General features: G+C 41.8%; 1 long non-coding RNA gene across 1 annotated transcript in view; it reads right to left on the bottom strand.

The window, feature by feature from the left end:
* Positions 1-21,551, bottom strand: part of LOC148152107 (uncharacterized) — a 29,793-nt gene extending 8,242 nt beyond the window's left edge. The window contains exons 1-3 of the long non-coding RNA XR_015757734.1: positions 21,451-21,551; positions 6,963-7,034; positions 4,123-4,219 (exon numbers count right to left, since the gene is read on the bottom strand). This is a non-coding gene — a long non-coding RNA (uncharacterized LOC148152107). The remainder of the gene's footprint in view (positions 1-4,122; positions 4,220-6,962; positions 7,035-21,450) is intronic.
* Between the last annotated feature and the right edge of the window lie 2,793 nt (positions 21,552-24,344).

Below are 24,344 nucleotides of genomic sequence, written 5' to 3'. Positions count from 1 at the left end.
TTGTAAGGTAAGCCTACAAATTATTTTATGCTGAACTGCAATCATATACCTGTTAAAAGTAAAACAATTATTTTGAAAATATCCAAAAAATGGCTCATATATAATATTGTAAAATATCTACAAAACCCCATATATAACATTTCAAGACAGATAATTGTTACCCAGTAGATTACTTATTGTTTTAGGAACTGGTGGTACGAAGTGTTAAAAACAAATCTTTTGATGTTCGGACCGGAGTTTAAAGTGCACTCAGATTAAGAGGGTGAAAGAAAGGCTCATTCCCAACATCTATATGAACTAAATTTAAGCAGAAACAAAAAGAGAAGTTGTTAGAAAAGTTGTTTCACGTCCAGTGACCCTTCTACCAGATCTGAAATATTTATTCTGATTTCTCTTCACAGATGCTGCCAGACCTGCTGAGCTTTTCCAGCAGCTTCTGTTTTTGTTTCTGATTTACATCATCTGCAGTTCTTTCCGTTAAGATTTGAGTAGTCTCAGCCCAACTCACTGAAGCCATCAACACAAAACTTCCCTCAGTAATCACTGTTACAATCTTCATGGAGACTAAGAACATGAAAGAACCAAATCTCCTAATGATTTCAACAGAAGAAACTGATGAACAAGATGCCACTTTTTAGAACTTCTACTGTAAGAATCAAATCAGAACCTATATAAACTAAACCCACAAACTGAAATCAATAGAAACCATAAACTACAATTTAAAGAGCTGATATACCAAATATAACTCTTTTAGCACTCTTAGCACATTTGTGGCACCATGTGTAGTCCCAATAACTCTCATAACTATATCTTCCTCCATTGGAGTTTAACCACACTTGATCATGCAGGATCTGATCCTCGAGTAGACTCTGGCAACTGTTTTACTCCATCTGAGTTCCACAGATAAATCATATGGACACAAGCAACAAATCACACTTCAGCAGAATCTCCTAAACTCGGGTTACCACAGACCTGGTAGGGTGACTTTCCCAGAACCCCCTTCATCCAATCACGCAATAACACGCACCTGGGAAAACCCACCTAGTTCTTCTGAATACCTGGAAAAGCTTGCAGTTTAGTTTTTAAGCTTTCAGTCCTTCTCTTTAAACTCTCCATTACAATCCAGCTCATTGACTATGTTATTCTTATTCATTATTTTTCCTTTGCTACAAATGGGTAGCACTTCTACCTACCTACCCACAGCCAGGGCACCTGCTTGCCCCACACTAATTATAACTAATTATGAACATCTGCCTGCAATGCCACCTGCCACTGTCTCTACAGTATTGATCGGTTGAAAAACTTTCTCACAGTTTTCACCATGCAGAAACTCTAACTTATTCAAAAACAAATCAGCCCACCAACAACCCAACTTATCATGCTCCTTCTAACCATCACACTCCTTCTCACCTATGTAAGATGTCTTTAACACAGACTGACATTGTTACCTTCATCACCCCCCACCCTGTTATTCTGCAGCCTTGTAAATACCTATTGCACATAGCAGTCTTTGGACCCTAATCATCTGCAGTATTCCTTCTGTCCCTTATATCCCAAATTAATGACAATGTGTCCATCCATCTTGGTCTGATTCTCTGTAATCTTTTCCTTAAACACCTCAACTTACTTACTCCTCACACTGCCTGTAAAAGCCTTCCTAAACATAATCAAATTTTTTTCTCACTTCTTGCACCATACTTTGATGTTTGAACCTTCTATTTTCTTCCTGTCTGTAAAGTGCCTTGCAACATTTACTATATTAAAAGATAAATGAAAAACATTGTGGATAATGGACTGCTGTTAGCCAAATTTAGAATATTATAGAATATACTACGTTATTGAAAATGGATCAACCAACATTTTCCCTTTTTGTGCACCCTTTATCTCAAAATATGATTATGATTTAGACGATCACAGATGGATAGCCTGATGATTTAATTATGAGGCCATCCTGAAGCACAAAAGCTCTATATGGAGTTTAAGATCTTAAGCTGCCAGATGAACACAACAAGCCTTCATCAAAGAATGGATGTACTGCATGCTACCACCTCACATTTGAAGTCAAACCTTGTTGGCCAATTAATTTTTATTTAGTAGATCTGATGGAACAAACTTTGCCAAAGTATTTGACTAAATGAGTTTTACAACAAATTCATTCAATGCTTTTTAGCAAACAAAGCAAATAACTGCCTGAACTGGTATGTGTATTAAGTTCCACCTACATCAAAAAATTCCAAAGTCCTATAATAAAAAGCATTTTATTGGTTAACCCTTAGAACGGAATTATTAAGTGCTACGTAAATGTTAAGCACATGATCTCTTAAAGTAAATGAATTTCAATCAGTTGAGCGTAAGAGCTCTGGATAGGGCTTTTTGAGTTGCTTAACTGAATGCTAAGGAAAAAAACAATCTGTAGGCATGTGATTAGGACACAGCTGGCCAATTCCAGCCAGATTCAATCAGCTTTTAGACTGACCCATATTTATTTCAACTGGAACAACCTACTGAGGCAGTGGTCAAAATTCAAAACATACAGATAGATGAGACATGGATCTGAAAATATGTGGCATTTTGATGAAGAAGGTCTTAAATGTGTCTAAACATTTTCTGATCAAATTGTCTACTAAGTCAAATATAAATGCAAGAATCACATTTCATTCACAACCACCTGATGAAGGAGCAGCGCTCCGAAAGCTATTGCTTCCAAATAAACCTTTTGGGCTATAACCTGGTGTTGTGTGATTTTTAACCTTGTGCACCCCAGCCCAACCTCCACATCATTCTAAGAGACTGTAGAATTCAATTCCACATAGGCTGAGACTGCATGATTCACACATATGGATAGTGCTATGTGACCCTCCTGGAGGTGTATCTGGTATAGCTTTGAGAATGTTGGTTGGATGAGAATCTCTTGTGTGCTTTGGAAGAAATTGATGGGCTGCTATTCTGACATCACAGAACACTTCTGGTTAAGGCAAAGCCAATCTATATAAATTGGATCACACAGATCCAGGGAACAAAGTTCCACATCGTTCTACAAAGAACAAGTGCCAGGCTACATATATAGATACTGCATCAGTAATACTTTAAAAGGCAAGTCAACCAACTTGCAGGTAAGACTGTCTTCAATAATGTCTACTATTGTAAAGATACTGTTGGATTGTTTTTGGAGGTACTGCAATCAGTGTCTGGATTTGCCAGATGTTGCATCCTCACTGGAAAAGCAGAGAGTTCAGCAGCAGCATCAGCAAGTCAACTTGAACGGTACATGAATCCAACATTCCAGCAAACTGTCTGCATAGAATATCAGTTTCAATAACTTGCATTTTGGATCACACTTTGAGAGCACTAAAAGGTGCTATATAAATATAAGCCTTTTTTTTGTCTTTTCTCTTTCCATCTTTTCCAGTGAGTAGGAGGGATTTGTCTTGAGAACAGTTTAATAAATAAATGTCCAACACTCTGAAAGAACAGAATGTTGTGAAAGATATGGAATCAAAACTCATAGTTTGTAGTACGACATGAACAGAAAATGGAGAGTTTCACAGAAATCTGTGCCAGATGTTAATATATCATTCATTAGTTATGTCAGTCAAAAAAAAACTTTTCAGATTTAATGTATAAACTCAGAAGTATTTGCTTAGAGCTAAAATTTATATAAGGCAATTGAAAATGTCACAAATTAAAAATTAGTAAGTTATTAGTTACTTTAATAGGTACCGGATTTTAATTCCAGTTGTTTACTCAGAGCCTTGCTGGAACATTGTTCTTCTTGACCAGCAACAATCTGCATGGTTTTATACAATGTAGACGCATTAATTCAGGTTGAGGCATAAGCCTTTGATGTCAATTTCTTTTCCTACACCAGAGCACTGGGGTCTTACATTAAATGTATGCTTCCTGATCACCATGTTGAAGGTTTAAGTGTTACTTAAATGGAGTATGTTTGCTGTACAGTCACACCTCTAGGCAAATGTCCAGAAAGTCAGTAACATTTTCTACTTCCTTAAGCAAAATCAAAGTTCAGAAAAATCAACACTCCACTTCAACTGTAATCATTACCTTGTTAAAAAAAGTGCTGCTGATAATAATAAATTGAAAAAAATAACAAGGTGAACTTACACAATCCAGAGTCCAACTGCTCCACCAATACTAGCTAAAATGGGTATAAACATCCAGGGACTAGATTTCCTCAGTATTACGCTCCTTTTTCTTCCTTCTGCAATTAAGGTGATGAGATAAACTTACTTATACAATCTATTTGGCTTTTTTGTAAAATTTATACATCTAACCATATTAGACTATTAACTGTAAGGATGCCAAGTAAAATGATTATCTTGGAATGCCAGCTGAGTGAATAAAGTGAGAATGAAATCTTGACATAGAGAATAATATCCTGATTTTCCCCTTAAGCTTTAAATAGCGAATTCCAAATCTCACTATTCAGTTGCCTTATTTCCATGTATTTGCATCTCATTATTTGGCCAACTCACTTTATTTGTATGTCACCTCCAATGTTCAGTTCCTTCCCCTGAGAAACTAGCCATCACAAATTCCTGACTTGCAAGTCAAAGTGGGTGCCTGGCGACTGCAGATCACTGAATACATTCACAGTTTTCATCCAACTCGATCTTCATCACAATATCCCCCCATTGATCATCCTCCTCCACTCGTCATCCATGAAAGTCAGTATCAGCAAACTACCAGCCTCACTATATCACCATATCTGTTCTCGGTCCAACTCTCATACCACTTCAGCCCTTCAATATTCTTCTTTGGAACTCAGGGACACCAGTGGCATGCATAATTCTGCCAGGTCAATCTGCATGCAAGGACACACATACACTTTATAGAGACAAACAGGATGTTTCTTATGGCCCTTGACATAACTTCTTGGCAGTCACTCAATTTGTTCTTCCTTGGAGGTTGCTAGCTTCTGTGTCTTCCATTGCTTTTTAGCACACAAGCCCTTTGGTGTTCTAAGTTTAAGGTTGCCAATCCAAGTAGTTTCCATTGCATAGATGGGGAGGCAGGAGGCTTGTCATGATGGGAAGCACTGAACAGTTAAGAGGTGGATATGTCATTAAATAGGACAATGCTATATCAATGCCTTACATCTATAACAAGTCAGATACATTAGGGACACTTAAGCGACTCTTGGATAGGCAGACGAAAGTTAGTAAAATGAAAGGTACGTAGTTTAGTCTGATCTTAGAGTAGGATAAAAGGCCGGCACAACATTGAGGACCGAAAGGCCTATACTATGCTATACAGTACTGTTCTATGTTCTAAGTGGTAGCAGCCTATATAGCAAATGCACTGTATGTCTTTCAACCAAATGGCCATGTCTGGAAATCAAATGGGAGCAGGCATTAGCAGAATCATGAGGGACTACAGTCAGCCAGCGGGTACTGTCACACCCAGTCAAGGGCTTGTCCGATTCCAGTCTGGGGCTGTCCAAATCAATCAGGTACTTGGTTCTGTTCGTGCTGGAATACAAACTAGGAGCAGAAGTAGACTATTCAGTCTCCCAAGTCAACTCTGCATACAGTCAAATCATGGTTGATCTGTTTTGTTTAAAACTACACATTCCCCCCTACTCCTAATAACCTTTGATTGCCCTACTTAACAAGAATCCAGCTACTTCTGCCTTAAAAACATTCAATGACCCCACATCCATCACCTTCTGAGACAAGGGGTTTCACAACCCACTAAGAGAATTTGTTTTCACAATTCTGTACAAAAAGGGTGACACCCATTTTTAAAACAGTATTCCCTAGTTATGGATTTGCCCACAAGAAACATAATTTCCATGTGCATCTTGTCAAGACCATTTAGAACATCATGTACTTCAATCAAGTCACCGCTCACTCTTATAAACTCCAATGAGTCCAACATTTCTTCATAAGGCGGCTCACGAATTCCAGATATCAATCGAGTAAACTTCCTTTGAATCACCCAAACATCCTTTCTTAATCAAGAATACCAAACTGCATACAGATTTCAAGATGAAGTATACATCCTTACATTGATCTTTAATTCCTCTCATAAAAAAGGATAGCATTACATTAGCTTTCTGATTGTAGCTGCCTATTAATGTTTTGTGATTCATGCACTAGAACATCTGGATCCCTCCTCTACAGTTTTTACTATTTAGGTAATTCTTTTCCTTATCTTCCTGATAATGGTGAAAAATTTAATCTTTACCCACATTAGACTTCACTTGTCAGATTTTTGCCCACCACTCAACTTATCTATATCCATCTATAATCTCCTTATGTCCTCTTCATCACATACTTTGTTTTATTACCTAAAAATTTAGCTTTCACATTTCTGTTCTCCTCAACTAAGAGTAATTAAGATAAATTAGAAGACATTGATACTCAAGCACAAACCTTAATAGGAGTCCATTCATCTCATCCTGCCAATCAGAAAAAGGTCTATGCATACATTCTATTTTCCATCAGCCAGGCAATCTTCTCTCCATGTTAGCATGTTGCCCTCTACGCCATGAGCAATGGACCTTTTTGTGGCATTTTGTCAAATATCTTATGGAAATCTAAGTACAATACATCAACACACTGACTCTTTTCCACAGTATATGTTACTTCTTCAAAGAATTCCGACAAAGAAGTTAAACATGATTTCTCTTCCACAAAACCACGCAGACACTTTCCTATTACCTCGAGCGTTTCTAAATGCTCAGTTATAATCTCCTTAATGATCACTTCCACATCTTTCCCACGACAAGCATCAACCTTACTGGAGGTTTCTTATTTTCTGACCCCTCTCTTCAGAATAGAGGAGATATATTTGGTAATCCGTCTGAATCTAGTGAATCTGAGAAAATTAACACGGAGCATTAACTAACTCATTAGGCACTTAAGATCCGAGGATGAAGTCTATTAGGACCCGTGGACTGATCAACCTGTAATCCCATTAGTTTGCTCAATACAGCTTACCTAATTTTAATTTCAACTGCAAATGCTTGACTTTTCCATGCATCTTGATGTCGTGGGATGTTTTTGTATCCTCTATAGTGAAGACAGAAGACAGAAGTGAAAATCATTTCCTTAGTTTGTACATATTTCCTTTTTTTAATTCATTCACAGGATGTGGGCATTGCCCACATTCATTGTGCATCCCAAGTTGCCCTTGAGAAGTTGCCCTTCTTGAACAGTAGCAGTCTATTTGGAGTAGGTAACTCCATAATACTATTATCGGGTGGGTTTCCAGGATTTTGACCCAGCGACGCTGAAGCGATAGTGATATATTTCCAAGACAGGATGGTGAGTAGCTTGGAGGTGGTGGTGTTCCCATGTATTTGTTGCCCTTGTCCTTCTACATGGAAGTGGTCATGGATTTGAAGTGTGCAGTCTAAGAGGCCTTAGGGAATTTCTGCAGGGCATCTTGTGGATGATGCATGCTATTGCTACAAGAGTGCTAGTTTGTGCATGTGATGCTAATGGGCTGATTTGTCCTAGAAGGCATCAAGTTTCTTGAAAGTTGTTGGAGCTGCACTCATGCTGGCAAATATGTTCCATCTCACTGTGTGCTTTGTAGATGGTAGGCAGTTTTTGGGAAGTCAAGAGGTCAGTAACTTGCAGCAGGATATCTAGCTTCTGACCTGCTTTGAAACCACAATATTTATATGACTATAATTCAGTCAATGGTAACCTCCCCCCGGCAACATTCTGTCTAATTATTTTATCATGGTGTGAACCTTCGATGTCTAAGTGCTGCAGCAGATGCCACCTTCGGAAGTCAATTAGTCATGCCAACAAGCAAGCATAGAACCTTCTAGTGCCTTACTGCCAAAGAGCTTAGAGAGAATGTTGCCCCAACAATGTTAATACTAGGGGTTCAGTGCAAGTAACACCATTGAACTTAAAGGGATAAAGTTGTTCTCTTGCTGGAGATAGTTCTTGCCTGGTATTTGCATGGCATGAATGGTACTTGCCACCTGTCAGTCCATAATCTAGATATTGTCTAGGTCTTGCTGCATTTGGACATTGACTGCTTTAGTACCTGAGGAGTTGCAAATGGTACTGAACATTGCGCAGTCATTGGTCAACATCCCCAATTCTGACCTTCTGTTGGAGGGAAGCTCAGTGATGAAGTGGCTGAAGATGGTTCTGCCGAGGGCACTAACCTGAGGAACTCCTGCAAAAATGTCCTGGAGCTAGGTTAAACAAGCTTCAAAAACCACATCCATCTTCCCTTTTGTCAAGTATGATTCCAAAGTATGACAGCAGAGAGTTTACCCCTGATTCTGTTGACTCTAGTTTTGCTCAAGCTCCTTGATGCAACAAGCAGTCAAATGTGGCCTTGATGTCAATGGCAGTCATTCTCACGTCACCTCTGAAAACCAGCTGTTTTGTTCATGGCTGAACTAAGGCCATAACAAGGTCAGGAACTGAGTGGCTCTGGTGAAACGCAAGCCAAGTGCCAGGGAGCTGGTTATTGGTAAGCAAGGGCTGCTTGATAGCACTGTCAATCACCCTATCCAGCCCTTTACTGATAGTCAAGGGTAGATTGATGGTGCAGGGTTTGGCTAAGTTGGATTTATTCTGCAATTGGTTTTGAATTCAGGATATACCTAGGCAATTTTCCATATCATTGGATAGATGCCAGTGTTGCAGCTGTGTTAATACAGCTTGGATTGAGGTTAGGCACATTCGGAAGCTCATATCTTCAGTACTATTTCTGGAATGTTGTCAGGACCCATAGCCTTTGCAGCATTGAATGCTTTCAGCAACCTTTTGATATCACATGGAGTGAAGCAATAGGCTGAAGATTGGTATTCTGTAATGCTGGGACCTATAGAGGAGGCTGAGAGGGATATTTCATTTGGCATTTCTTGCCAAAGGTTTTTGCAAATTCTTCAGCCGTCCCTTTTGCATTGACATCCTAAGCTTCCCTAACATTGAGAATTGTGATATTTGTGGAGCCTCCTCCTCAAGACTTTAATTGTCCACCACTATTCATATCAGTATCCAGAGGACTGCAGAGCTTAAATCTGATCAGTTAGTTGTAGAATCATTTAATCCTTTCATCACTTGTTTCTGCTGTTTAGCATGCAATTAGTCCTGTGCTTTTAGCTTCATTTTTGAGGCGCTGCACCAGACATACCCTCCTGCACTCTTCACTGAACCAGAGTTGATTCCCCGGCTTGATTGTAATGGTAGAGGAAGGGATATGCCAGAAAATGAGGCTGTAGATTGTGTTTGAGTATAATCCTGCTGCCTAATAGCTCACAGCACCTCATGGATGTGCAGTCTTGAGTTGCTAGATTTAAAGTCTATCACATGTAGCTTGGTGATAGAATCACACAATGCAACGCAAGGTAAATTGAATGTAAAGATGAGGCTTTGTCTCCACAGGACTGTGTGTTGGTTACTCTTACTTGTACTGTCATGGATAATGCAACCACAGGAGGCAGATTGGTGAATTTGGGCTAAGTAGTGGAGAATGGAACTAGAATAGTGAGGTGGTTGTTTTTGACTAGAGCAGGCATGATAGACCAAAGGGCTTTTCTCTGTGCTGTGACTAATGGCTTGATAGTGGCATTACCTTTGGTTCAGTAAAAAGTATGTTTTTTCCTCACCAGCAGTTGCACGCACATCGAGCAGCTCTGTCTTCAGGATTCAACCAGCTTGGAGAGCTGCAAGTCAGTCTTGGTAATGGACATTGAATTCCCTTACCCAGGGTACATTCTTCATTTTATTTGATTTGATTGGAGGGGTGGGGGTGGGGATTGAGAATGATGTGGTTGTGGTGGTTGTAACCAGCAGGAGGTGTCCTTCCCAATGTTTCACTTGATACTATGAGGCTTTATGAGAGCTGAGCCAATGTTGGCGTTTCCCAGGGCAACTCCCCCCTGACCGTATACACCGTGCCACCATCTCTGTTGGTTCCGTTCTACCAGTGGAACAGGACATACTCAGAGATAGCAATGGTAGTGTCTGGGACCTTCTGAGTGAAGTATGTTTGCATGAATTGCTTGACCAGTCTGAGACTCAGCTCTCCTACTTTTTGTACTCACCCTCAGATGTTAGTAAGGAGGATCCATGCAGGCTTGACAGGGCAATGTCTGTCATTATCGATTTGAATACCTTAGTTAATGCCGAGTGGTCTGGCCAATTCCTTTTTGATACAACTGAGCAGCTTGCTAGGCCATTTCAGAGGTAAATGAAGAGTCAAACACATTGCTATAGGTCTGGAGTCTCATGTGGACTAATGCAGAAAAGGACAGCCGATTCCCTCCCTCATTTTGTGAACCAGATGAGTTTTTACAACAATTACAGAAGTGTTAGTGTAGGATGACACTATTTGGCACATCAAGCCTATACTGGCTCATTAAATGAGCCGAGTTATAAAGTCATAGGTATGTACAGCACAGAAACAGATCCTTTGGTCCAACTTGTCCATACTAACCAGATGACCTAAATTAATCTAGTCCCATTTACAAGCATTTGGCCCATATCCCTCTAAACCTTTCATGGTCACATACACATCCAGATGCCGTTTAAATGCTGTTAATTGTACCAGCCTCCATTACTTCCTCTGGCAGCTCATTCCATGCACGCATCATCCTCTGTGTGAAAAAGTTGTCCCTTAGGTTCCTTTTAAATCTTTCCCCTCTCACCTTAACCTTATGCCTGGCAGCATCTGTAAGGAGGGAAAAGAGCTGGTGTTTCGAGTCTAACTGACCCTTTGTCAAAGCCCTGAAGAGAAAATGCTGGAAAATCTCAGCAGATCTGGAAGCATCTGTAAGGAGAGAAAAGAGCTGACATTTCTCTCTCTTCAGCTCTTTTCTCTCCTTACAGATGCTGCCAGACCTGCTGAGAATTTCCAGCATTTTCTCTTTTGGTTTCAGATTCCAGCATCCGCAGTAATTTGCTTTTAAACTTATGCCTTCTAGTTTTGGACTTCCCTACCCTGGGGAAAAGACCTTGACTTTTCATCCTATTCATGCCCCTCATGACTTTTATAAACTTCTATAAGGTCACCCCAGGTCCCCGACGCTCTAGGGAAAGTAGCCCCTGCTTATTTTATCCTGCTTTTCCCCCATACCCTTACACATTATTTTTATCCAAGTAATCATCCACAGCCCTCTTGAATGCCTCTGGAATTGACAATGGTTTGATAGACATCATTAGATTTTTAATTCCATTTTATTATTGAATTCAAATTTGAACCTGGATCCCCAGAGCATTACCCAGGTCTCTGCGTTACTAGGAGAAGGTGAGGACTGCAGATGCTGGGGAGTCAGAGTCAAAACGTGGAAAAGCACAGCAGGTCAAGCAGCATCTGAGAAGCAAGAGAATTGATGTTTTGGGCATAAGCCCTTCATCAGGAATGTGAGGGGGTGGAAGGGGACTAAGAAATAAATAGGAGGGTGGTGGGTGTGGGGGTGAGGCAGCTGGGAAGGCAATAGGTAGATGCAAGTTGGGAGGTGATGTCCAAAGCCCCAAAGGATCTTTCCACATCTGAGGGAGATTTTCCTGCACACCCAAACACCTCAGTTACTGTGTCTGTTGCTCTCCTCTACATCGGGGAGATAGGACGCCCACTCACGGAGCGCTTCAGGAAACATCTCTGGGACACACGCAAGAAACAACCCCACTGCCCTGCAGCCGACCGCTTCCACAACTCCTACAACTCCCCCAAGAGCATGCAAGTCCTTGGCCACCTCCACTGCCAAATCCAAGCCAACCGATGCCTGAAAGAAGAACGCCTCATCTTCTGCCTTGGGACTCTCCAACCATACAGCTTCAGCATCGACTTCACCAGTTTCCTCATCTCCCCTCCCCCACCTCATCTCAGATCCAAACCTCCAACTGCATCCACCTATCGCCTTCCCAGCTACCTCACCCCCAGCCCTATACTCCTATTTATCTCTCAGCTTCCTTCTCCTCCTCACATTCCTGATGAAGAGCCTATGCCTGAAACGTCGATTCTCCTGCTCATCCGATGCTGCCTGACTTGCTGTGCTTTTCCAGCATCACACTTTTTGTCTCTGCATTACGAGTTCAGTGATAATACCACTACATCATTGCCTCTCACCCCACCCAAGCATGAACACTCCCCCCCTCCCATTTCACATTCTCTACAGAATCAACAGTCACTTTATTTGAAACCATTACACCTTGGATCCAGTAAACTGCACAAATTATACAACTACAAGCAAAGTACACTGAGTAAGTTGCTGTTTTTCTCTTCAGCAGAGGAGGAGAATTGTTTCATTTGAGGCCCTGCTAGGATCAGTTGTATTAATCATGTACCCATTTATTCAGTAATGCCACTAATGTGGCATCAAATTGCACTTCATTCATTGACCAAAATGCACACTACAAAATACACCAAGCAATCCTGACCATTACATTAATTGCACTAGTTTCCTCTTTGTCATGCTAAGTTAAACAAATATAATCAAACAGGGTACTTTAAAGGCATCACTTGGGCTTGACATTTCTGAAACACATTCCATATCTATCACTGGAAGCCAACACTTTACACAAAATCGCAAGAATGCATGGTCTATGATGTGCAAGCATGCTTTTTTCTTGGGGGGTGACTGAGGGGGCTGTCATGGTGGATTTTTGCCGGAATTTCAGTCTCTCAATGTAGTATAAAGCTGTTATGCAATATCCATTTGGATAAGGTTACATACCTCAGAGCTCCTTATTTGAGGCATGATATAGACCTCCTTGCAAAGGTTACAACATGAGGCTTTAATGTGACTGATCTGAGGGTTCAGGTACCATTAATTATATAATGTTTTCTTCTAGACATTCCCCACAGATTATCTGTTCACATATCTATATGGACCTGTCCGTGGGACTGCCTTATGGCATTGCTTGAAATCTCAAGGCAACTTCGAAGGACAGAGTAATCACTATGTTGTCAGCAAGATCAGTAACCTCCAGTTCCTGCTACAGTCTCCAAAGGGAGGAGCTGCAGCTGAAGATCCACTGAGGCGATGGGAGGGAATGATGAAAGTGGTTCTTGCACTCAGAAGGACTGGTTGGCCATCACATTTTGGTGGTCATCAAGGAGACAACTGTCCTGAGCTTTTATGCCAAGGGCTTAATTCAAGGACCAACTGTGCGACATCTCCCAATGCTCAGTTCACAAATACATCCAGGCTGCCACTGATGCCATTTTCTCTAGATCACAGCAGTTCATCATCTAGCCCATGACGAAGAGAGCCAAGCAGCTCCGGCAATGGGATTCTCCATCATAGCTGGCAATCCCCAGGTGCAGGGCACTATAGACTGCATCCATCTTGCTTTGAGTGCACCCTGTCAGCAACCTGCAAAGATGATCAACAGAGAAGGTTTTCACACCATGTATGCTCAAATTATGTGTCCCCTTGATACCAGATTTTGGGGGTTTGAATATCGTGGGAAGACAGATATTCTAGATATCATGGAGACTGCTGTGACTCTTCCATACTGGAGAACTCATAGGCACTGTAAGATATTTGGGCCAGACAGGGACGGCTGCTTGGAGGCAAGCACTGTCCCTCTAAACAAGCCATATGACACCTTCATGAAACTCTCAGACTGAATGAAGATATAGCTAAGAGCAAAATACTGTTGATGCTGGAGATCTGAAATAAAAACAGAAAGTGGCGGAGAAACGCAGTTGGTCTGGCAGCATCTGTGAAGAGAGAGACAGAGTTAATGTTTCCGGTAAAACATTATTCTTCTTTGGAACCTCTTCTTCCGAAGATCCACCTACCTTGGCCAAATAGGAACAAACTATAAATGTCCTTAAGATGAGGCTTTGATGTCTGGAACCCTCTGTTGGAGCATCTGGAGAGACATGTTGTGCTCTTCACAACTAGACAGGACAGCATGATGGTGCAATGCATTGTTAAGTGCAAGAAGCCAAAAAGAACCTAATTGGAATCCATTTTCAGATTGAATGAGCTGGGTTTGGACTTGCTTCAATGGTTTAAAATTCTGTTTGTTACATGACAAAGACACCCTGCTTAGTCCTTCATCTTTTCTGTTACTGAATAAACTTTTGCTATCCATCTGTTCACATATTTGATATCTTCAGGTGATCCCACTTTCAAACATCTACACATTATACATCCCATTGACTGTTCAGAAATATGCACCAATCAGTGAGACGGTGAATTAACAGCACATGATGCTAAGGTTAGGAAGCTATTGAGGATTCAGTCAGCATATTGTACCAAGAGTTATGCAGTGAAAACTCTCATTATAGGCAGCACGTTGAGAAGAATCCTGTGGCATTCCCCTTTCTGACCCTTTCATCATCAGTTATCCTTCAACATTTCAGAGTGCATACAAACTATCACATTGACATCAAATTCTTACACATTCTGTAGGACAGCACTGAAGCTATAAGATGCATAATTTTGTGCAGCCCTTCTTGGCAGATGAATATGCAATGAGGGAGAATGGACATGTAAGCTGCCCGTTGTACATCTCCCAGCCTAGAATGCAGTGCACTCCCTTGTAAAGCTGAAAGATAGAAAGAACCTATCTTCTCAGAGATTTGGGAAGTAGTGATTCCATACTATCATTATAAGCTGGGTGTGATTCCAAAATGATGTGTGTCAGGTCCTAGCACAATTCCTGCAACCTGTGTATAATCTTAGCATTGTCTATATTAAAGTGCAGTTGATGGCTGTAGTCATCAACATCACAGTTTAAGAATCCCCAAAGTCTGAGGCCATCTACAGCCAATGAGGTGGTTGCTTGTGAGAGATGAGCAATGCTCAGCCATTACAACTTCTTTCATCCTGGGATGTCTGAAGAGACTGTTTATTCATCACATGGATGTGACTTCAACAAGACCAACAGTGATAAAGACACTGCTGCAGACATTTTAAGATCAAATTGAGATATATTTGCAAAAGAACAAAATTATTTCCAATTATGTGTCCTCCATGTCCTCTGTGTCTTCAGTAAGGCTTTTCCTTCCTCTACCTCTCACTTTGTTAAAGTGCTATCCCCACATATGGAACTGGGGTGGAGGGAGCTTGCTCTGTAGTTGGTCCTTTTAGCTTGGAAGTGTTAAATGGTTGACTTTGTGGATGCTTGTACCTAGCAGGCCCACACCTGCTGAAAGTGTCTTGCCAGATGTGGACTGCCCCTCCTCAGCTGGAGCTTTTACAGTGTCCTGACAGGAAGGTTATGGAAGTTCTGTTCGTGGCTCCTCCAACCTGTGGAACCTCCTGGTAGCACATTTTCTCCTCAAGAGGAAGGAGCACCTGGAGTGAGGACAAAGTTCCTCTTCCCTCTCTTGCCTTGCTATTGATGCTAAGCATTTATGATAAGGCAATGGAATGTGCACAGTTTTGACTAACATCATGTGCTGGACCTGGGTCTCCATGGGGCGATCACCTACCATGGACACTTACCAGAGTCAGCAGGGACACTGATAACATTGATGAACCTCCATCCTTTGATCTAGCTTACCGATTGTTTCTGACAAACCCACCTGCTGTTCTTGTGCATGTCTGTGCATATTGACCAAGTCATTAATGGTCATAAAGAGAGACCTATCTTCTGACTGGGAGTGAACAGCTGCCTGGTTCTGACAGCCCTCTAAGTGCCAGAGATTTGGGGTGTCTCTTCCTTGACTTGCTGTGGACACATGTCAGTGATGTGTTCATTAGATTATGCTCTAAATCTAATTGAATTAAAGTAAACACCAAGGTGAAAGTTCCTGATCTGGGGGGCAGGGTGCAAGTAAAAACCTTGGTGGTGCATCCCTTGTGGGTTCAGTGGCTTCCTCCTCAGACGTGGAGGTAGTGATAGAGCTGAGAGTCTTGTGCACTGGGTGTGACTAATGCCTGCATAAGAGATGGAAATAGTTAGCAAAGAAGGATGGTGGAGGTTAAGATTTGAGTTTGCAGTGGTGGCAGTGGGAGGGCAGTGCATCACAAAACTCTGAAGCTTACTGAATTTGTTGGACATTGACGTCTCTCTGATCCCTTCTCTAGTGAATTCCAGAATTTGCTGGTCACCTGGAGTGAAGGATTTGTGACAGCGGAGAGCAGGAAACGTTAATTGTTTGGGAGAATGAGCCATTAAATGGGGATGATGTGTGCAATAGTGAGAGTTGTAGTCCATGAGCTTTGATGAGAGCAGTGTGCAGTGACAGGGTGTGGAGTCTATCTCAAAAGGGGCTGTTGACAGAGGCAGCCTGTCTTCCCAACTGAGGACAAAGCATGTTGTATGTTGGATCCTCCAACACAGCCAATCTTGGTGTAAAATCCATATACTTGATTTGAATGTTACCATTCTATTTCCTGGTAGGGACCTACAGGATCTGATTAGTTTACTTTAGCCAATAGGAAAAAGTGAGGACTGCAGATGCTGGAGGTCAGACTCGAAAAGTATGGTGCTGGAAAAGCACAGCAGGTCAGGCAGCATCCGAGGAGCAGGAGAATTGATGTTTATGGCATAAGCCCTTCTACTTTAGCCAGTAATCCAACAAAATGAGGCTTTTGTCTCAAACACATTGTCAGTTATTCCATGATAACAACGAGCTGCAAGTTAAATTGGTATGATGGTCATTATTACTGAGACCATACGGGTGACCACGAGGTCAGCTTTTACTCCTTCTAGATCCAAAGTTGTTCCCCACCGGAATCTGTATGACTTTGTCTTACTGGACAATAGTTAATGCACTTTTCAGCATTAATCCTTTCAGACCTTTCCACCTTCATATAGCAAAGTATGGTTCCTGCCAGTGTCAAAACTGAAACCAGTTGAGAATTGGGCAATGTTTGGCTACTTAATGACGCAAATTGAGGCGAGTCAAGAGGTGAGGTTAGGCAGTCTTCCCAGTGAGGTGAGGTTGGGCAGTCTTCCTAGGCCTTGCCTGCTCCATGTAAAACAATACAGGCACTGCAGAGGGTACAGAAACAAAGTCATTAAGATCATACAACATCAGAGATTGTTGCCTGTTGAGGATAGTGCATAACTGGAGAGCTTCAATTACGTCATCAAGAAATCGAAATAGGAATTCAGAAGAAGCCTCTTTTCCCAAAGACTTGTTGAGTCATTAGAATAGATGCACTTAAAGCAAAGCTAGAAAAGCATTTGAGGGAGAAAGAAATGGATTGCCAATTTAGATGAGGAAAGTTTGGATGATGCGATGTGCAGTCTAGACAGTGGAATAGACTGGTTGAGAAAATGGCCTGTTTTGGGGCCAAATATTCTATACAATTCTTTGTAAAATTATTGGTGGCAGAGCTTTCAGTCACCCTGGCCCTAGTCTTGGGAACTCACACTTCAAACATCCTCAGCTGATTCGCCAACTTTTAAAATCCAATTATTAAAAATATTTTAGTCACCACTTCTAAACATTTTTCATCGCTTGACACTTGCACCATTCTCAATCCCTTTTAGTTTTATCCCTCAGCAGAGTAAGCATGACTATTTTTCATTAAAGATGTAAGTTGTCTTTGTTGGAGCAGAATAGAGGATGCTTTGGTGTGTGCAGATAGCTGTGCTATACATGAAGTGGGAACTTCATTTATGCTGTTCCCTATTTGTAACTAAGAATAAAGATACATCCAAACAATAAAGTTACAATATTCTTATGTGTTGCAAACACCGTCATCAGAATTTAAAGAGATAATTACCTTAAATGTGATGTTTTAAAGAATAATTATTCTCAAAATAGGGTTTTGAGTACAATATAGAGCTAAGATGTCAATGAACGAGCATTGATGTTCTTTTCCCAGAGTGTATACAAGCAATTTGTTAGCACTGTGGTAATCAACAAACACCTCATTCACTGTGGTGTAAAGTCACCAAACCTGAGATTCAGCAGTTATTTTTCAGCAGGCTTTCTCTCTAACCTGTGGGCAGAGGAAAGTAAGATTGAGACAGAGACACAATCAGACATTTGACACAGAGATGTGCACTATGGACAGCACGGTGGCTAAATGGTTAGCATGGCTGGCTCAAAGCACCAGAGACCTGGGTTCAATTCCAGCCTTGAATGAATGTCTGTGGAGTTTACACGTTCAGCTGGTGATTGTTTGCTCTGGTTTCCTCCAGAGGATCACTTGGCTATGGTAAATTGCCTAGGGATGTGTAGGCTAGGTGGATTGGTCATGGTAAATGTGGGGATAGGGTGGGGACTGGGTCTTGGCTGGATGTTCTTTGGAGGGTCAGTGCAGACATGCTGGACCAAATGGCTTCTTTCCACACTGGAGGGATTCTATGATTAAGATAATTTGACTTCAGAGGGTCAACATACTGGACAACAGAATCATTTTACATAAATCTAGGGCATGTATTTTGGGCATGATTCTGTAATATTACTCAACAACAGTATCTGAATTGCATAAACCCAAACATAATTTGGGAGTTCATGTGCTATGGAGATAAAGCAATCTATGGTGGACCAGAAAATACAACTGAAATCACAAGCAAATCAGACATGTGCATATTGAGTAGCAGAGCAAGTTTGAAGGACTGAATGGCATACTCCTGCTTTTAAGTCCTATGTTCCTATGACACAACAATCCAGTTCCGATTACTCTGACAATACTATTGTTCCAGCTTTGTGTCAAGTTATTATAAAATTATTATATAACAATTAATAATTATATGATGTATTATTATTATTTGTTATTACAAAGACAAGACTAATACAATTAAAAGTAGGGCCTTGGGCAGTGTTGTGGAACAGAGACACCTAGGGGTTCAGGTATATAATTCTTTGAAGTTTGCATTATATAGAGATAGGGTGATTAAGAAAGCGTTTAGCCTTCATTGCTCAGACCTTTGAGTATAGGAGTTGGGATGTCATGTTGAGGTTATACAGGTCGCTAGTGACGTCTGTTCTGGAGTACTATGTCCAGTTCTGGTCTCCTTGTTATAGGAAGAATATTATTAAGCTGGAGAGGGTTCAGAAGAGATTTACCAGGATGTTGCCAGGAAAGGAGGATTTGAGTTATAAGGAAAGACTGGATAGACAGGGATTTTTTTCACTGGACCATAGCAGGTTAAGAGATGATCTTATAGCGGTTTATAAAGTCATGAGGTATATGGATAAAGTGTTTTTTCCCAAGGTGGGGATTTCAATTCTAAGGGCATATTTTTAAGGTGACAGGAGAAACATTTTAAAAAACTGCAATTTTTTTTACACAGAAAGTGGTTCCATGTGTTGAATGAACTTCCAGAGGAAGTGGTGGATGCGGGTACAGTCACAACATCTAAAAGCCATTTAGTTAAGTCCATGAATAAGAAACGTTTGGAAGGATATGGGCCAAGTAGGTGGAACTAGTTTAGTTTGGGATTATAGTCAGCGTGAACTGGTTGGACTGAAGGGTCTGTTTCCGTGCTGCATGACTCTATAATAAAGTACTAGCTCAGGCATTCTCCTAAATAGAAGAAACTCCGACACATTACAGGATAACTAGCACCACTTTATATGAAATACATGCACATAAAATTCTAATAGGCAAGTTTGTAAACTTGCTTCAAACATCTTTCCCCTATTAAACATATAACATTTTTATTTTCATTCAGGACTTTTGGGTTTCATTGGCTGGGCCATCATTTACTGCCTATATATTTGCCCTTGAGAAGGTGATGGCCCGCTGCCTTTTTGAACTGCTCAAGTCCATTTCATGTAGGTACACTCAATGAAGGTAGATATTGACTGGCGACAGTGAAGGTTCAGTGATATACTTCCAAATCAAGATGGTCAATGGCTTGGAGGGCAACCTCCAGGTGATGGTGTTCCATACGTATGTGGTCCTTGCACTTCAAAGTTGAAATGGTCATTAGTTTGGAAGGTACAGTCTAAGGGACCTTAATGAATATCTTCAGTGCATCTTGTAAATGCACTGTTGCTGCTATCCATTGGTGGCGGGTGAATGTTTCAGGATATGATTCCAATCAAGTGTGCTGTTTTATGCCTCTTGAGTTTTGTTGAAGCTGCACTTGTCTAGGCAAGTGGAGACCATCCCATCTAAATCCTGACTTGCACCTTGTAGATGGTGGCCAGACTTTGGAGAGTTAAAGTGCACGTTACTCACTGCAGGATTCCCAACTTCTGATCTGTTGTTGTAGCCACAGTATTTATGTGGCTAATACTGTTCAATTTCTGGTTGATGTCAACTCCCAGGATGTTGATATTGGGTGTTTCAGCAATTGTAATGTCACTAAACATCAAGAGGTGATGATAAGGTTCTCTCCCATTGGAAATGGTCATTGCCTGGCACTTGTGTGGCACAAATGTGATTTGCCACTAGTCAGACCAAACCTGCATATTGTCCAAATCTTGATGCATGTGGACAGTACTGTTGCAGTATCCGAGGAACCACAAATGATGAATATTGTGAAATCATCAACCAATATCCCCACTTCTGACCTTATGATGGCAGAAAGGTAATTAATGAAGCAGCTGGAGGTGGTTGGGTGAAACTCGTTAGTAAAACAAAATAGTGAAAAAAGTCACACTACTGAAGTGGAGTTCGCTCTTTCTGTAAACCTGACATTGAGATACGAATGGAGCCAATCAAATCCATTCGTCACCAACCCCTGTCCTTCCATTCCCCACAAACCTCAGAACCTCCTGACTGACAATTACATATACACTGAAACTGTGGCTCTACCATCCGAACTGCATCTCCAAACTTGACTGACTCTCTTAATGATGTTAAAAATCACACAACACCAGGTTATAGTCCAACAGATTTATTTGGAAGCACTAGCTTTCGGAGCATTGCTCATTCATCAGTTACCTGAAAGTAGTGTCATAGAGTCATAGAGGTGTACAGCATGGAAACAGACCCTTCGGTCCAACTGGTCCATGCCGACCAGACTTCCCAACCTAATCAAGTCCCATTTGCCAGCACTTGGCCCATATCCCTCCAAACCCTTCCTATTCGTATACCCATCCAGATGCTTTTTAAATTTTGCAGTTTTACCAGCCTCCACCACTTCCTCTGGCAGCTCATTCCATACATGTACTACCCTCTGTGTGAAAGAGTTGCCCCTTAGGTCCCTTTTATATCTTTCCCCTCTCACCCTAAACCTATGTATGCCCTCCAGTTTTGGACAGGCCATGGAAAGGACTTTGTCTATTTACCCTATCCATGCTCCTCATGATTTTATAAACCTCTATAAGGTCATCCTCTCAGCCTCTGACGCTAGTGCTTCCAAATAAACCTGTTAGATTATAACCTGTGTGATTTTTAACTTTATCCAACCTAGTCCAACACCGACACCTCCATGTCATCTCTTTATAATGACCAGGGATCCCAACAGAATAAGCCTCAGACAAACAGGTGATTATATTTAAACATAAATCTTGGCTAATATGTCTAAGACTCGACACATGGTCTCACATTAAAAGGTACATCAGCTCTCTTGTTTATTGGAACAAATGACTAAGACCGATTTTAAAGGCGGTAGCACACTATAAAGTCACCTGTATGGATACGGCCTTTTTGCCAGACGGATTATAAAGGCACTGTTTGACTCTGGGCTTGTGGGTCAATGCAGTAGATGCTGAACCGCAGTGCAGTGCCTGACAGTGCCCGACACTCTCACCTGGCAACCGCTGACTGACAGCCTGCGCCCCGCCCGCCCCGAGCCACTGGCCAATCGCAAAGGATGTTACGTGTTGATTGACAGCCGACTGCAACACCGAACAATAGAAGGCGGGACCTCGCCCGCAGAGAAGTTCGAGCCGATTGGAGGTCCTGCAATAGAGGGGGCGGTCTCTTATTAAAGGTCTCATCTTCCGGGTAGTGAGTCGCCAAGTGACATCCTGCATTGTATCAATTAAATAGGCTGTGCACATGGCAGGCGCTCTAATGTGAAGAGAACGAGAAAGCATTGGCTCTGTTACAATTTTCATGATTCATAATGACATTTTTTTCTTCCTTTTATTCGTTCGCGAATATGGGCTTAATAGGAATGCTAGCAATACTGTAGTGCCGGTAGGCTCGTAGCATTTATTTGTTCTAGCCGGTGCACTTAGTTGTGTCTTTAGCTCAGGTAGAGTGAATCAACCCTCGAACCTATGACAGTGGGGTTCTCGAGGCAAAATAGAGATGGATCGCCCAAAACTGCTGGCTAAAGGTGTTCTTCCTATTCCGCCATCATTTGTGACTCTGCGGAGGACTATGAAACTTGATCAGATAAAGAACACACTAGGCAGGAATGACCACGGCGTGAATGAAAAAAGAAATAAGAGCAAAAGTTTTACTGAAGATGCACACAACAAGAAAGGAGATGCTAGCTGTTAGAAACGAAAATCGCTTCTCAATAATCGCTCTAGACAAATTCAGGAAAACAAAGTTTTATTAACAAGTCAAGTCTGCAGAGTCGGGCACCCTTAAAGAAAAGGCGCGCTGAGGCTTACAAAGTCTCCATTATTTATAGGACAAGTCCCTCCTCTCCTTGGCTCCAACAAGCCATGAGGTTCACATTCTTAAAAACATCATTATTTTTATCACAAAGTCTGCAACAAAAGGCTCCAGAGTCTCCAAAGTTTGTTGTTTTTCTCACCCTGTAGTCTTATCAGTCAAAAGCTTTAATCTCGAAACAGATGTCTCAAGTCGCACTCCCATCCTGGAGTCTTATCAGCGAAGGACTCATCCTTCTCTGCTGTGTGAATGGCTTCATTAATCAAGAGCCTGCATGCTTTTACTATAGCTCACAAATTGTCAGCATTCTGCACAATTTAAACTACTCTACTTTTGAGTATATAAAATGGTTGTTAGAAAAGAAACAAAGGTTTTGTCTTTTATTATAGATCAGTCTGTGGTCCAGGCACATCTTAAAGTTTAAACCGAAATTACCTCTCACAATTCCACCCTTTTCTTTCTTTAAGATGTGCCTGACCAAGATAAGCCCCCCCTTCCCTCAAGGGCCCGGGAAATCCTTGGTCTTTCGCAGCAACATCACTTTAAGTTCCCGTGTCCCATGTTGTGGAACCACCACTGCCTGGAGTCGGGAAATACTTTTCTGAATTAAAAACTGAATACAGGGAGTTAGGCAGGGTAATACGAGAAGAAGAATCATGCCTCCCCCAACCACCAGCAACGCCGTGCGCCACCAGCTACCACCTAGGAGACCATCCCACCATCCGATGCCACTAAGAGGACGCCAAGATTGTACTGGCACATGGGCCAATCTCCGGATTTCATCGGAAATTTTCAGAACCGCTTTACCATTATCGTCAATTTGTCCTTCTACCTCTTCGTATACAGATGGCACTTTAGGGAGCACGACCGTTCCCTGTCGGTCTTGCTCTTTCCCCAACCCCCGATCAGGGATCTGTATCTTGGTCTCCTTGACTCTGTCAACCTGCTCCCTGAGCAACACGGAGGATAGGCCCCGCCTCCCAGTTTTGCTAATACACACCCAGCGGTCATTTATAGTGCATCCATGGATTTTGCCACCGTATCCTTTATTATATACCTGATAATAGGGTCTCCCATCCTCCCAACATTCATGGCGTGCACTCACATCGTAACACCTATCGTCCACATAGGAATGGGACACAAATGATCCCGAATAGATTCGAATCCCAAGTCTTACTGTAGTTCGACATTTGTCACATCTCCCCTCACCCTCCCCCACATACAGGAGTAAACTGATCAATATCACCACCAATACAGTCCAAGTAGAGTTCATTAGTGCTGTCTTTTCAGTTTTACCACCAACGGCTTGTCCCCTTGCTCGCATGTCCAGGTGCTTTCTTCTTCAGGCGGAACGGGCCCCTTTATCCTTGATGCGTGGACCCACCCTTTTTCTTTCGTTCGAACAGCTGCCTCAGTTGTTAACAGAACCAGGAACGGTCCTTCCCACTGCGGCTGGAGCTTTTCGGCCTTCCAGGTCTTAACAAGTATCCAATCTCCGGGCTCCACCTTATGCAGGAGGAAGTCGAGCGGCGGAGTCTGAGCCAGGAGACCTTTCCTTCGGAGTTCTGCAAAAGAACGGGATAAGGCCAGTAAATAGGTTCGGATAAATACATCCCCCCCTTGTAGAGTGGGACATCCATCAACCTTACTCCAATACGGTAATCCGAAGAGCATTTCATAGGGGGAAACACCGACATCTCGGCGAGGTGCCGTACGTATCCTCATTAGGGCAATGGGCAGACACTTTGGCCAGGGTAACTTAGTTTCTAACATCAGCTTAGTCAATTGGGTCTTGAGCGTGCCATTCATTCTCTCAACTCGACCCGAACTCTGAGGATGCCAGGGTGTGTGGAATTTCCATTGGATGCCCAGGGCATTACAGATCAAATGGTGTAGCTTAGAAATAAAATGCGTCCCGCAATCGGAGTCAATAGATTCCATTATGCCATAT

Source organism: Chiloscyllium plagiosum, unplaced genomic scaffold, assembly GCF_037043375.1.
Source record: "Chiloscyllium plagiosum isolate Xiang-an unplaced genomic scaffold, Cpla_swu_hap1 HiC_scaffold_1, whole genome shotgun sequence".
Lineage (NCBI taxonomy): Eukaryota > Metazoa > Chordata > Chondrichthyes > Orectolobiformes > Hemiscylliidae > Chiloscyllium > Chiloscyllium plagiosum.
This window is presented reverse-complemented; position numbering and strand designations above follow the sequence as displayed.